Here is a 16459-nt window from a genome sequence, read left to right on the forward strand (position 1 = left end):
TGAGGTATACAACACAATCACATTTATATACATTTATAAAACACCCACAAAGTGCTGCGTATTTGTCAAGGATAGACACATACCTGTTAAAAGTGTATGTCACTCCTCTGATAAAACCTTCCACTGGTTTCTCTTTTCATTCAGAGGAGAAGCCAAAGTCTGCATTTACACGGCCTACAAAGCCCTACAGTATTTGTCAGTGACCCACCTACTACCCAGCCTCAGTTTCTCCCTCTTCCCACTTATTTTTCTCTAGCCTCCTAACCATTCTGGACTCTTAACATACCAGGCAAGACCCGACCCCTCAGGGCCTTTGTACTTGCTGTCCCTATGACCATACCACTTCGAACCAGATAGCCCCATGGTTGCCCACTTCACTAAATTTGGTAAAATAGCACATGTGTAGCACAGCCTTCCTTAAGCACCACATATAAAACTACAATCTTCTCCTAACCACCCAGCCATACCTTATCCCCCTGCCCTCATTTTCCTCATAGCACTTGTCATTATTCAAGGTACTATGTGTTGTACTTAATTGTCTATTATTTGCCTCACACTAAAAGATGTAATTTCCATGGGAGCAGGGCATTTTTACCGTTTGGCTCTTGGCTATATTCCCCACATTACAACTGTGTATTTGTAGAATGGATGAATGTATCCAATACACATATAGAGCATGGATTGGAAGAGCATTTGCTAAATACACTAAAGCAGGTGCCTCCAGTGAGGAGGGGAAATGAGAACAGAGATCAGGATGAAAGGGTAAAATAAAATGCATTGCATGCAAAGGGGTCTGACAGGAAGCAATGATGCTAACAGTCCATGGCTGAGGGAGGGGTTGACTCCACTCTGCGCACTTCAGATTCAACAAGGAATTGCATGAGATAATGTTGTGGGAGTTAAGTTGAAGGGTAACTGGATCCTGTAATTGTTAGGACATGGAGAACACAGAGAAGGAACACCTGCTAGAAAGAGGGTGGAGAACAAAGGAAGATGGGGCACTCCTCCTACCAGTTCCTTCTGTACCCATTTCCCTTTTCCCAATTCCTCTTTCTCCTTCACTCCTTCAACTGCCCCTGGAGGCTCCTTACTGGGCACTAAGGATGCTTGTACCACATTTCTCCCACTGGGAAACAGTCCCCAGCACCTCCCTCCCAACAGACACAAGAGTTGTTCTGAACATTTGTTGAGTCACAGAGCTCTCTGAGTTTGGTTGTCTCAAAAAATTCCCTACACTCTCCTGAAGTCCATCCATGGACCCTGAGCAGGAATCCCAGAGGAGGACCATGTGAATGGCAGGGTCGGAGATGGGTAATGGTTTGATCATTTCTGTTTACTTCAACTGTGTGTGCAGGGTGGTTCTTGTGCTCTTTCCAATTTTACTGAAGATGAGGGAGAGTGGGCTACAGACAGAGTATGCAGCTACCAGAGAAGCAGCCCAAGGAACAAAGCATCTGGTAATTAAATAATCATATTTCATTACTCTAACACAAGTTGGCACAAGAACAATAAATGAGCAAGCTTGTTGAAGAGAAAGCAAAGCCATTATTGGGAATCCTGAGAGACCCTACCACAATTCCAGCTTATAACAATACAGAAACATCACCCTCAAATGCTATTTTCAAGACTGCCCTTTCTCCACGTGGTAATCTACAATTGCTCCGATAGTTTATATTCAGTCCAGACTCTCTGACCAAGCTGTCAGAGCCCCACCCAAATTCTCTCCCTACCCTCAGGCCCATCACCTCCTTCCTGATTCAGCTCCTCACATCCTGACTTACCTTTCCTGGGATGAGCCTTTGGCCTGAGTAAGTGCCTGCCCTGCCAGGGATGCCCTCCTCACTCCTTTTTGTCCAGTCTTGATGCTCTAGGTCTTCTCAGTCCTATTGTACAACGTTTCCCCTGGTGATTAGGAAGCCTTTCCTAATCCATCCTAACAGGTCCCCATCTCCAACTTCCCTCCAATTCCCATCAGTACTTACAGTCCACCCTGATGCTCAGCTAAAACTAATTTTCCCTTTCTGTCTGCTGGTATCCTGAACGTGTCACTTAAATTCCTTTATAATCTAAAAGCTTCTAGAGGTTAGGGCCAGGATCTATATACCTCCTCCTTCTAGATTCCACACTGTCACCTCCAACCTCACTATCCAGGACAAGGATCTACACATAATTGTACGAAGCAATGATAAGAAGCATTTAGGACAGAGAAAATGAATTTATAGATGTATTGATGGACTACTATATCCTGAGATTCCTAGAGGAAATTTGTTTTGTTTTTTGATTGTTTGTTTGGGATTTTGTTTTCATTTTTGAGAGACACAGGGTCAAACAGAGGCGTAAACTGGAGCTAGAGCATGCACAATCATGTATTTCAAGCACATTTCTGGAGTCATTGAGGGCCTTGACTCTGTGAATCTGTTTCATTAAGAAACAGTCTCTCTGAAAGGAGGTGCTTGGTGCATAGGAGGTGCTGAAAGAAATGCAGAGAAAGGCCAGGGAACATGAAACCAGCTTGTATGAATTCCATAATGCCGTCACCTCCCCCTTCCCTCTCACTCTTCCATGTATTTCTTTCAGTCTCTGAGCTCCTTCCAAACTCCAAAACCAAAGTTCAGCTCAAGGCTCCCAGAACAACTCCTGTCAAGTCCAACAATCCACCCATTAAATTGCAGGCTGCCTTCCTCTCCTAGCCGGCCCCAACCACTCCTCTTTGTCCTGGAGGTCATTGTGTTTACTCCTCTGTCTCTAAGAGTGGCACTGCCCTCACTCTGGACATTTCCTTTTCAAAGAATTTTCCAAGGCAGTAAGTTCTACTGGTTCCCCTAGTTGGGTGTTAACCCTCTTACCAATCAGGAAGTTGGCCTAGTGGCTCCTACTGAATTGCATCAAAGAGAGTTTGGATACCAGATGCTTTGCTAGAATTTGATAAGGACTTGAAAGGAAGGCTAAGGAGGCTGTTAAATGATTATTTCACTTCTCAAAGTGTCAGAGAAGTGAATTTAAATACAACATCTGCAGAGATCATATCAATCCTCCGTATCCAAGCATAGATCCTTTCTAACCTCAAAGTATATGAAAACTCTTTGTCCTTAAAATTTCTGGACAATGAAGACTCCAGAGCCAATCAAACTAGTGACTCCCAAACATTCAACTATAAAGGTTTTTAGAAAGCTGAGCTACCCCAGAGTTTCTCAAGTCCTAACTCAAGCAGCCCTGCAACTGAAGTAGCGGAGGTCATGAATACAGGAGTAGAAGTTTTGAGTTTAGGGCAAGAGTTTTAAGTAAAGGTAAATGTCATGTACACGTACAGCAACATGTCCAAGAATGAAACAGTTCACGGGCATATGGAAAGGCAAACAGAACAAAAGCCACCATGAACACTGGGGCTGAGTCTCATACCCAAGGGTAGAAGAAATTGGTTTCCAAAATCAAATGAAAAATGGAATCTTCCCAATTTCTCCTTCTGTTTGGCCTTCTCTTCAAGTCTGTGTCCAATCATGGTCTTTCCTTTATCTGTTCAACTAATATACTGATTCTCATTTATTCAGCACTGTAGATAAAGCAGAAAAAGCACAGAAATCTCCCCACACAAGTTGGCTACATCCTGTAGTTGAAAGCAAACAATAAACAAATAAGTAATATGGATATATATTGTGTTGGATTTGCAATCAGTGAGACAGAGAAGAGGGAAGCAAGAAAAGGTTAGGATGTGCTCAGAGTGGGTGTTGTGATTATAAAATGGGTGATCCAAGAGAGCCTCACCTTCACACTGTTGTGCAACTGTCACCACCATTCATGCCCAGAACTTGTTCATCTTCCTCAGCTGAAACTCTGCACCCATAAGCAGTAACTCTCAGTTCTTCCGCACAGCCCCTGGCACCACCATTCTACTTTCTCTCTCTCAATTTGACTACTGTAGGTACCTCATATAGTGGAATCACACAATATTGTCCTTTTGCATACAGCTTGTCTTCAAGGTTCATCCGTGTTGTCAGAATGGCCTTCCTCTTTAAGGCTGAATGATACTACATTGTGTATACCCCCTATCTTGTTCATGTGTCCATGCACTGATGGATATACTTTTTAGCTGTTACGAATAATGTTGTAATAAATGTGTATTTTATACATATACATATAATACATATGTAATAAAAGTCTTTCTGAGTCCCTCCCTTCAATTCTGTGGGAATTGTTGCAACCACTCACAACATAGTATGATCACCACCTACTCCTAGGGTAGAGACTCCACAGGTTGCCTCATGACATACTGCCCATCTCATTTTCCTTCTCTGTGGGTCTTTACAGATGTCCTGCGTTATCCTTAAGCTTTCACCCATTTATCATAAAAAGGGGACTAAGATATAGGAGAAGGCTGCTCTTCCCCGTTCCTCGAGTAGAAAAATAATAGAACTAAGTGGCAGTGAAAATCTTACTTCATTCACTTATTTGTTCAGTGAATAAATATTCAGAACCTCCTAAATGTCAGTTCTAAGGGCACTTAGGTGGCTTAGTCGATTAAGCATCTGACTTCAGCTCAGGTTATGATCTCATAGTACACGTGTTTGAGCCCTGTGTGGGTCTCTGAGCTGACACCTCAGAGCCTGGAGACTGTCTCAGATTCTGTCTCCCTCTCTCTCTTCTCCTCCCCACTCACACTCTGTCTCTCTATCTCAAAAAAAAGAAAAAAATAAAAACATTAAAAAAAAATTAAAAGTCAGCCTAGGGTTTGATGTTACAAACACAATGGGGAGAAAAAAGAGATGTTCCCTGCATACATGGCACTCATTGTCTTTAATATGTTCTTAAATAATATTCCTGTCTAAAATGTGTAACCTAATACTGATGATAAAAATGATCAGTCTACAAAACAACTTTCTACAGAAAGTGGACTTTCTATAAAACAACTGACATGTGCTCTTCAAAACTATCAATGTCAGGCTGAGGAACTATTACAGATTAAATGAGAATAAAGAGATATGACAAAGAAATACAATGCATAACCCTGGGTTGCACCTGGATCATGGAGAAACACTTTAGTACCAAAGCAAAATAGGAAATTAGTAAACCTTAAGTATAGACTGTATTTCATACATACATGCACCCACACACATACACATATACATTGGACAGAGCAAGCAAATGTGGCAAAATATTAACAACTGGTCGATCCTAGTGAAAAATAAATGGGTGTTTACTATACTATTTTTGCAACTTTCTGTAGGGTTGATATTTTTCAAACTAAAAACACAGGAAGAAAAAAAGTATATCCTGATAGTAAAGATTATGGATTCCCCATCCCTGAATGCCTTTTATAAACAAGCTTGCCATCACTTTTTAATTAGAACCAACCCCCCCCCCCAGAATGATCTAGCCTCAAATCAAGAACTTTGGATCAGAAGAGTAGGTGGGAAGGTAGAACTCCTTTGTCTGAGACCAAAGTTGTCACCAAGCAAAAATGACTGGGAAGACACCACAACCTTGGCTCATGTAAGTACACTTATAAAAACTCCATACTCTTATTGTCTTTTTGTGGGACTAACACACAGTAATAAACAAAGGCCCAAGACTTGAACTCTTAGGAGCATTGGGGAAACATATGCAGAGGCTGAGGGCAAAGAAAAATAGCACCTAGCAAATAGGGGTACCAGGTGTATGTGCAAGATTTAGGGATAAATGGAGAGAGGTGTGAAAGTGAACCAGAATTTGTTGAGCTGCAAGTAATGCAGAGATGTTATTTAATTTAATCCCCATAACAACACAATGAAATAAGTATTATTCCACTTTACAGACTGAGAGGTGAAACAACTGTCCCAAGCTCATAACCCACTAACAAGAAGAGGTGGAATTTGAACTTGGTTCTTTGTTACTTCAAAGACCATGTTCTCTTTCCTGAAGAACGCTACGACCACAAAGAGTGAAGACTCAGGGTAGAGCTATTAAAGGAGTATTTCAGCCAGCTCCTATCATTGTGCCCAGGTCACTCACTTTCAGTCACTTTCCTTTCTTCCCAAATAGATACTGATAGGCAGGAGTTAAAAGTACTGAAACCATTAAATCTGAAAGCTCTAAATCATGTCCCAAACATAACCTAGGGCCAAAAAACTCCAGACTATCCTTTTAGATGCCAAGAAAGATTCCAAAGTATCCCTTAGTTATTCCAATACTTCCCAGATATGATTTTACAGCTAATTGTAATTCCTGCTCACAACTTTAGCCTATCTCCTTTTACTTGGCTTTTAGTGGAAATATAGGACAATAGATCTCCAGATGACAAGTAGCACCTTCCCGAGACTTCTTTCACCATCTAATTCTTTCATCGATCTATCACAAATCTTTTCTAGTCACTGACTTATTCTAGAGGAGAAAAAGAACAACCTCTGTGCAGTTTAGGGAATTCTAGAAAAGAAAGTGAAACCTTGATTCTCGTTGTATAAAGGAAGACAGGAGGTCTGGGGTGCAGACATTTTCCAAAATGGGAGCCCAATGACAGGAAGAGGCTTGAAATTTCCCTGATATCCTGATTACTTTCACGTTTGACCTTCCTAAACTTCAGCCATCATCCCTGGCTTCCAGATGGTAGAGACACACACTGTTAGGAAACTTCTGTCAGAAAAGACAGCACCAACTGGAACAAAGTGGGGTAGGAGGGTAGATGGTGCCAGCTTAATGAAGATAGCTTGACAAAACATCTTTTTAAGCTCCCTATATCACCCGGCCATTTGCTCCCCAGATTTGGCTGTCAATAAGAGGCAGACTGGGAATAGTTGCCAGAGAATGGCGATATCCTCTTTATCCTTAACCCAGAAGAACCAGTACCATTAAACCGTTAGTCCACCAGTCACTCCAAAATGTGATTAACCACTTTCCAGAACTAAAATGTCAGGGTGATGCTGGAAAAAGGACATCACCTATGTCAGAGTGATCATTCTGGTTTGGTTGCTTTTGACAACCAGAGACCTGACCTACTAGGACATATAAAATGGTCATTAGCGTTCTCTATCGTGAGCCATATCTGTGACCAGCTCTGAGCTCACAGCACCTAGAACATAGTTACTATTTATTAATCATCTATGGAAATAAGCAGAAAGATCAATGAACATCAGGCATGAATACAGACCTCTTTGTGCTTGGAAATCCTCACTTTTTAAAAAAAGTTATGAAGAAATGTGGACTTGAGATAAGGAATAATGGGTATTCTATCAGTATAGGAAGATCACTAGAGAAGATAAAGAATTGCCTTTCTTTTTTCATTTGAAAAGGAAGAAAACTCCAAACATATCCAGAAACAAAGGACTGACAAAGCAGCCTCTAAGGATCATGACTTTAATCAGTGAAGCTGCATAAAAATTTGGAAAAAAATCTAAGAAATTTCAACTGAAATAATTGGATTCAGATATTTGGGGATCACCAACCTAGTCCCCAATTCAATTCAGCTGACAAGAAGTTATTTAGACACTTAACACCTTTTCCACACTAGATAGGTATCTAGTAGATTCTTCAGTTTGCAAATATGCATATCCAGGGAGAGCCTCCAGCCATACTCCCGGGTCTACCCTCTTCATCCATAAAACTGATAAATCTAAATAATGGGATCCTCTCAGCTCTCCCTCAGATTCACCTAGCAGCCATTAGGGAATGCTGTCCTTGAAGCAAGATAAAGGTCTAAATCACATTCTTCCTGTTCACAACATACACCAGATAACTAAAGTCTGAGTACTCTCTATTCTCTTACTGGAAAATAACACTTTCCTCAAGTCTTAAAAATGCACGTGAACATACATGAGCACACATACACACACACAGCCAACCAAACCTGCAGTTTCCTATTCTCCATTAAGTCCAAACTTCTAAGAGTGTATTTGCAAGTCTTTCTTTTCACTGTTCTTCTACCACTTACTCCTACTATTAATGTTTTCTGTGACTCCTGCTTGAACAGGACAAATCTTTCCCCACACATGCACATCTTGCTGGCATTAACATCACCCTCACACAGACTGTTCTGCTCTGCCAAGAACATGCTCTTTCCAAACCTTTTTCAACAAGATCCTCCTTCCAGAAGTTTCTCTGAGCATAATTGAAGATAGATATCTGATCTCTCCAGTATGTTCTGCTTGCCCTCTTCTGTCCCCTCAATACTATCCAGTGGCATAAATCACTGATTTAGAACTTTTCAACTGGGAGAACACAGTTAGGGAAGAGGGTAGGAGTAGTAGGTGGGGAGGTGTTGCTTTAGGAGCAGAGCTTCTGCCTGATGATCCTCTCAGCTTGCCTTTCTCTCCCCAGCTGAAGTCTGAGCTACAAAGAGTTAACTGGCCACAGCCAAGGAAGTAACCCAGGATATACAGCCAGGTTTGGCGATGTCAGAGATCTGACACAACTGAGGTCCAAGTCTCTTCCACCACAACAAAGTGAAAGTACAGAGGAAGTAACCCAAGTCAGCCTAGAGAACATACATTATCTGTGAGGGTCATTATATACACCAGTGTCATCACTTTGATGTGTGGCAACTGAACATATAAATAACACAGAGTTTGTATTTTCATTTCTTTATTTTATTGGAAAATAAGTCATGTAATGCTTTGACATTAGGCATCATAACACAAGACTCAAACTACAACATTTAAGGCTACCATGCAGAAGTGAGGAGTGGAACCATAGTCGATTGATTGAAAGATATGTACAACAGGATTTCACTTGTTTCAAGAGGATAGGGAAGTATCCATGAAATGCCCTTATATTGCAAGACCACAGGGTTGCCAGGGTGACTTAACTCAGTGACTTAAGCATCTGACTTTGGCTCAGGTCATGATCTCGGGTTCATGAGTTCGAGCTGTGCGTCAGGCTCTGTGCTGATAGCTCAGAGACTGGAGCCTGCTTCAGATTCTGTATCTCCCTTTCTCTTTGTCCCTCCCTTCTCACACACTTTCTCTCTCTCTAAAATAAATGAACATTTAAAAAATTATTGAAAACTCCAAGAGATAATAATTTTCTGTATTTACTACCATTTTTCCTGTACTACCTGTAAATACAGATGGGTTCTGTGTACTTCCGGTTGGATCTAAAATGAGAAATTGGGTTGTCCCTCAAGTTAAAACAACAAAAAGTTTCTAAATGAAAAATACTGCATTCAATCTATTAAAGATGAGATTTCAGAGACTTCTGGGAAGATGGCGGCATAGGAGGATGCTGGGCTCACTGCGTCCTGCGGATCACTTAGATTCCACCCTCACCTGCCTAAATAACCCAGAAAATTGCCACAAGAATAGCAGAACGGATTCTCTGGAGCCAAGCATAGACAAGAGGTCCACAGAAGAGGGTAGGAAGGGCGGAGAGGTGGTGCGCGCTACAAGGAATGGCAGGAGGGAGCCGGGGGGAGGGGCAGCCTGCCAGCAAAGCAGAGCCCCCGAGTCTGGCTTGCAAAAATGGAGGGGCTGGGCGGGGTGTGTTCTGACAGCAAGTGGGACTTAACATCTGGGAGGTTATAAGTTAACAGATCTGCTTGGAGAATGGGAGGGCTGGAGGACAACGGGAGGGAGAGTTGTGGAGCCCCGGATGACAGAGCTCAGCTTGGCGGGGAACAAAGGCACTCGCCAGTGCCATCTCCCTCACCCATCTCCCAGCCAAAATCCCAAAGGGAACCAGTTCCTGTCAGGGAACTTGCTTGCATCTCGAAAACACACAATGCTGTGCTTCTGCGGATCAATCCCTCTGGCAGGTCTGACTCCCTCCCGGTGCTACAGGGCCCATCCTGAAGCAGACTTCCGAAGGAAAAGCGAGCTGAGCCTGCCCCTCCCACCCCTGTGCACCTTGCCAATCCACCCCAGCTAATACGCCAGATCCCCAGCACCACAAGCCTGGCAGTGTGCAAGCAGCCCAGATGGGCCACGCCACCCCACAGTGAATCCTGCCCCTAGGAGAGGGGAAGAGAAGGTACACACCAGTCTGACTGTGGCCCCAGCGGTGGGCTGGGGGCAGACATCAGGTCTGACTGCGGCCCCGCCCACCAACACAAATTACTCCAAGACAGGACAGGGGAAGTGCCCTGCAGTTCCGCACCACTCCAGGGACTATGCAAAATGACGAAACGGAAGAATTCCCCTCAAAAAACCTCCAGGAAATAATGACAGCTAACGAACTGATCAAAAACGATTTATATATATTTATATATATATATTTATATTAACACATTCAGTATAATAGAATGTGAATTTAGAATAAGAGTCATAAAATTAATCACTGGGCTTGAAAACAGTATAAAGGATAGCAGAGAATCTATTGCTACAGAGATCAAGGGACTAAGGAACAGCCAGGAGGAACTAAAAAATGTTATTAATGAGCTGCAAAATAAAATGGAGATGACCAAGCTCGGATTGAAGAGGCAGAGGAGAGAATAGGTGAACTAGAAGATAAAATTATGGAAAAAGAAGAAGCTGAGAAAAAGAGAGATTAAAAAAATCCAGGAGTATGAGGGAAAAATTAGAAAACTAAGTGATGCACTAAAGAGAAATAATCTACACATAATTGGTATTCCAGAGGATGAAGAGAGAGGGAAAGGTGCTGAAGGTGCACTTGAAATAATAATAGCTGAGAATTTCCCGGATCTGGGGAAGGAAAAAGGCATTGAAATCCAAGAGGCACAGAGAACTCCCTTCAGATGTAACTTGAATCTATCTTCTGCACGAAATATCATAGTGAAACTGGCAAAATACAAGGATAAAGAGAAAATTCTGAAAGCAGCTAGGGATAAACACACTCTAACATATAAAGGGAGACCGATAAGACTCGTGACTGATCTCTCTACTGAAACTTGGCAGGCCAGAAAGGAATGGCAGGAAATCTTCAATGTGATGAACAAAAAAAAATATGCAGCCAAGAATCCTCTATCCAGCAAATCTGTCATTTAGAATAGAAGGAGAGATAAAGGTCTTCCCAAACAAACAAAAACTGAAGGAATTTATCACCACTAAACCAGCCCTACAAGAGATCCTAAGGGGGATCCTGTGAGACAAAGTACCAGAGACATTGCTACAAGCATGAAACCTACAGACATCACAATGACTCTAAACCCGTATCTTTCTATAATAACACTGAATGTCAATGGATTAAATGTGCCAACCAAAAGACAGGGTATCAGAATGGAGAAAAAAACAAGACCCATCTATTTGCTGTCTACAAGAGACTCATTTTAGACCTGAGGACACGTTCAGATTGAAAGTGAGGGGATGGAGAACTATTTATCATGCTACTGGAAGTCAAAAGAAAGCTGGAGTAGCCATACTTATATCAGACAAACTAGACTTTAAATTAAAGGTTGTAACAAGAGATGAAGAAGGGCATTATATAATAATTACAGGATCTATCCATCAAGAAGAACTAACAATTATAAATGTCTATGCACCAAATACGGGAGACCCCAAATATATAAAACAATTAATCACAAACATAAGCGACCTTATTGACAAGAATGTGGTAATTGCAGGGGACTTTAATACCCCACTTACAACAATGGACAGATCATCTAGACACATGGTCAATAAAGAAACAAGGGCCCTGGGGCACCTGGGTGGCTCAGTCGGTTAAGCGGCCGACTTCGGCTCAGGTCATGATCTAGCGGTCCGTGAGTTTGAGCCCCGCGTCAGGCTCTGTGCTGACAGCTCAGAGCCTGGAGCCTGTTTCAGATTCTGTGTCTCCCTCTCTCTGCCCCTCCCCTGTTCATGCTCTGTCTCTCTCTGTCTCAAAAACAAATAAATGTTAAAAAAAAAATTAAAAAAAAAAAAAAACAAGGTCCCTGAATGATACATTGGATCAGATGGACTTGACAGATATATTTAGAACTCTGCATCCCAAAGCAACAGAATCCACTTTCTTCTCAAGTACACATGGAACATTCTCCAAGATAGATCACATACTGTGTCACAAAACAGCCCTTGATAAGTATACAAAAATTGAGATCATACCATGCATACTTTCGGACCACAATGCTATGAAGCTTGAAATCAACCACAGGAAAAAGTCTGGAAAACCTCCAAAAGCATGGAGGTTAAAGAACACCCTACTAAAGAATGAATGGGTCAACCAGGCAATTAGAGAAGAAATTAAAAAATATATGGAAACAAACGAAAATGAAAATACAAAAACCTAAATGCTTTGGGATGTAGCAAAGGCCGTCCTGAGAGGAAAATACATTGCAATCTAGACCTATCTCAAGAAACAAGAAAAATCCCAAATACAAAATCTAATAGCACACCTAAAGGAAATAGAAGCAGAGCAGCAAACACACCCCAAACCCAGCAGAAGAAGAGAAATAATAAAGATCAGTGCAGAAATAAACAATAAAGAATCTAAAAAAAAAAAAAACTGTAGAGAAGATCAATGAAACCAAAAGTTGGTTTTTTGAAAAAATAAACAAAATTGATAAACCTCTAACCAGGCTTCTCAAAAAGAAAAGGGAGAGGACCCAAAAGATAAAATCATGAATGAAAATGGAATTGTTACAACCAATCCCTCAGAAATATAAGCAATTATCAGGGAATACTATGAAAAATTATATGTCAACAAACTGGACAGCCTGGAAGAAATGGACAAGTTCCTAAACACCCACACACTTCCAAAATTCAATCAGGAGGAAATAGAAAGCTTGAACAGATACATAACCAGCGAAGAAATTGAATCAGTTATCAAAAATCTCCCAACAAATAAGAGTCCAGGACCAGATGGCTTCGCTGGGGAATTCTCCCAGACATTTAAAGCAGAGAGAATACCTATCCTTCTCAAGCTACTCCAAAAAATAGAAAGGGAAGGAAAACTTCCAGACTCATTCTATGAAGCCAGTATTACTTTGATTCCTAAACCAGACAGAGACCCAGTATAAAAAGAGAACTACAGGCCAGTATCCCTGATGAATGTGGATGCAAAAATTCTCAATAAGATACTAGCAAATCAAATTCAACAGCTTATAAAAAGAATTATTCACCATGATCAAGTGGGATTCATTCCTGGGATGCAGGGCTGGTTCAACATTCGCAAATCAATCAACATGATACATCACATTAATAAAAGAAAAGATAAGAACCATATGATCCTGTCAATTGATGCAGAAAAAGCATTGGAGAAAATTCAGCATCCTTTCTTAATAAAAACCCTCGAGAAAGTCAGGATAGAAGGAACATACTTAAACATCATAAAAGCCATTTATGAAAAGCCCACAATGGGGAAAAACTGAGAGCTTTCCGCCTGAGATCAGGAACACAACCCAGAGATGTCCACTCTCACCGCTGTTGTTTAACACAGTGTTGGAAGTTCTAGCATCAGCAATCAGACAACAAAAGGAAATCAAAGGCATCAAAATTGGCAACGATGAAGTCAAGCTTTCACTTTTTGCAGATGACATGATATTATACATGGAAAATCTGATAGACTCCACCAAAAGTCCGCTAGAACTGATACATGAATTCAGCAAAGTCGCAGGATAAGAAATCAATGTACAGAAATCAGTTGCATTCTTATACACCAATTATTAAGCAACAGAAAGACAAATAAAGAAACTGATCCCATTCGCAATTGCACCAAGAAGCATAAAATACCTAGGAATAAATCTAACCAAAGATGTAAGAGATCTGTATGCTGAAAACTATAGAAAACTTATGAAGGAAATTGAAGAAGACATAAAGAAATGGAAAAATGTTCCATGCTCATGGGTTGGAAGAATAAATATTGTTAAAATGTCAATACTACCCAAAGCTATCTACACATTCAATGCAATCCCAATCAAAACTGCACCAGCATTCTTCTCTAAGTTAGAACAAGCAATCCTAAAATTCATATGGAACCACAAAAGGCCCCGAATAGCCAAAGTAATTTTGAAGAAGAAGACCAAAGCAGGAGGCATCACAATCCCAGACTTTAGTCTCTACTACAAAGCTGTAATCATCAAGACAGCATGGTATTGGCACAAAAACAGACACATAGATCAATGGAATAAAATAGAGACTCCGGAAGTGGACCCACAAAAGTATGCCCAACTAATCTTTGACAAAGCAGGAAAGAATATCCAATGGAAAAAAGACAGTCTCTAACAAATGGTTCTGAGAGAACTGGACAGCAACATGCAGAAGAATGGAACTAGACCACTTTCTTACACCATTCACAAAAATAAACTCAAAATGGATAAAGGACCTGAATGTGAGACAGGAAACCATCAAAACACTAGAGGAGAAAGCAAGAAAATACCTCTCTGACCTCAGCCACAGCAATTTCTTACTTGACACATCCCCAAAGGCAAGGGAATTAAAGGCAAAAATGAACTGTTGGGACCTCATGAAGATAAAAAGCTTCTGCACAGCAAAGGAAACAATCAACAACACTAAAAGGCAACCAACGGAATGGGAAAAGATATTTGCAAATGACATATCAGACAAAGGGCTAGTATCCAGAATCTATAAAGAGCTCACCAAACTCCGCACCCAAAAAACAAATAATCCAGTGAAGAAATGGGCAGAAAACATGAATAGACACTTCTCTAAAGAAGACATCGGATGGCCAACAGGCACATGAAAAGATGCTCAACATTGCTTCTCATCAGGGAAATGCAAATCAAAACCACACTCAGATATCACCTCACGCCAGTCAGAGTGGCCAAAATGAACAAATCAGGAGACTATAGATGCTGGCGAGGATATGGAGAAACAGGAACCCTCTTGCACTGTTGGTGGGAATGCAAACTGGTGCAGCCACTCTGGAAAACAGTGTGGAGGTTCCTCAAAAAATTAAAAATAGACCTACCCTATGACCCAGCAGTAGCACTGCTAGGAATGTACCCAAGGGATACAGGAGTACTGATGCATAGGGGCACTTGTACCCCAATGTTTATAGCAGCACTCTCAACAATAGCCAAATTATGGAAAGAGCCTAAATGTCCATCAACTGATGAATGGGTAAAGAAATTGTGGTTTATATACACAATGGAATACTACGTGGCAATGAGAAAGAATGAAATATGGCTCTTTTAGTAACATGGATGGCACCGGAGAGTAGGATGCTAAGTGAAATAAGTCATACAGACAAAGACAGATACCATATGTTTTCACTCTTATGTGGACCCTGAGAAACTTAACAGAAACCCATGGGGGAGGGGAAGGAAAAAAAAAAAGAGGTTAGAGTGGGAGAGAGCCAAAGCATAAGAGACTCTTCAAAACTGAGAACAAACTAAGGGTTGATGGGGGGTGGGAAGGAGGGGAGGGTAGGTGATGGGCATTGAAGAGGACATCTTTTGGGATGAGCACTGGGTGTTGTATGGAAACCAATTTGACAATAAATTTCATATATTAAATAAATAAAATAATAAATAAATAAATAAATAAATAAATAAAGATAATTGTGAATTTCAAAAAAAAAAGATGAGATTTCAACTAAGCTTAAATGAATACAAAGGCAAATTAGAAATTAGAAATTCAGGAACCACACTGATTCTTTATGCAAAAGAACTCAAACCAAATGAACATTTTTGTTTTGATAAATCATTATCACCACCACCATTACTCCCAAATCATCATCACTCAGTTACAAGTAGAGCAAGACAGTAGTGACAAATACAGAATTCCCCTCTCTAGGAACTTACAAGTAAGGCCATTTCATGAATATCTCCCCAAATGCCAAAATAAATAAAAGATACATCAACTATGAACCAGAACAGGTACTCCTCAATCAGAAATGAACAGTCAAGACTAAGGCATAGTAAGATTCCAGATGGTTTCCTAGTTGATGGAAGGTAACAACACTTCATTTTCTGTGTTGGCAAGAGTAGTGAGTATTGAGGGGAGGAGCCAAGATGGCGGAAGAGCATGGAATTTTTTCATGTGTCTTGCGTCCATGAAATACAGTCAGACCAGCACTAAACCATCCTACACACCTAGAAAACTGATTGGAGGATTAACACAACAATCTGCACAACCAACCACAGAATTCAGCAGGTACGCGGCATGGAGAGGGGAATTTGGGGAGCAAGAAGGAGCAGGAAAGGAAGGTGCTTTTGTGGGCAGAGAGAGGATAGAGACTGGGAGTTGGGGTGAGAATATGGGAAAAGCAACGCTCCCCAAAAGCAGCTGCAGAGAAAGTGGAAAATTGGAAACAGCCACAGGGACTAAACTAAAAAGGGAGAAAGGAAAAAGGAGAGGGTTAAAATTCCATTAAGACTGTAAACAAGGGGAGCACAAAAGCTACAAGTCCACAGCTCGATACCTGGCAGTGCTCTGGTGGGAAGGGCGAATCCCCAGGAGCAGAGTGGGGTCCAGGAGGCTCTCAGGCCACATGGGGAAAAGTGGTTCCACTGTTGGAAGGACATTTGGTAGAGACTGTTGAAGCCACCTGGTCCCAGCAGACCCCAGAAGGTGGCCACATTCGCTGGTCCTGGAACAAGGTCATTAAGGGTGAAACCTGGTGCCAGATGTGTGTTGTGATTTCC

General features: G+C 41.2%; 2 protein-coding genes across 4 annotated transcripts in view; both read right to left on the bottom strand.

Annotated features, from left to right (window-relative positions):
* The window catches only part of LOC123590484 (cationic amino acid transporter 3-like), a 63700-nt gene that overhangs the window by 35430 nt on the left and 11811 nt on the right, over positions 1-16459 (bottom strand). The gene's annotated exons all lie outside the window — the stretch shown is intronic.
* The window catches only part of LOC123590485 (cationic amino acid transporter 3-like), a 44319-nt gene that overhangs the window by 5658 nt on the left and 22202 nt on the right, over positions 1-16459 (bottom strand). The window contains exon 1 of one of the 3 annotated variants that reach the window (XM_045463720.1): positions 84-3166. The exons of the other annotated variants lie outside the window; for them this stretch is intronic. The gene's annotated coding sequence lies outside the window, so the exon portion shown is untranslated. Of the gene's footprint in view, positions 1-83; positions 3167-16459 lie in introns of those variants that run through there. 3 annotated transcript variants of the gene reach the window in all.

This window comes from Leopardus geoffroyi, chromosome B4 (assembly GCF_018350155.1).
Source record: "Leopardus geoffroyi isolate Oge1 chromosome B4, O.geoffroyi_Oge1_pat1.0, whole genome shotgun sequence".
NCBI classification, from domain to species: domain Eukaryota; kingdom Metazoa; phylum Chordata; class Mammalia; order Carnivora; family Felidae; genus Leopardus; species Leopardus geoffroyi.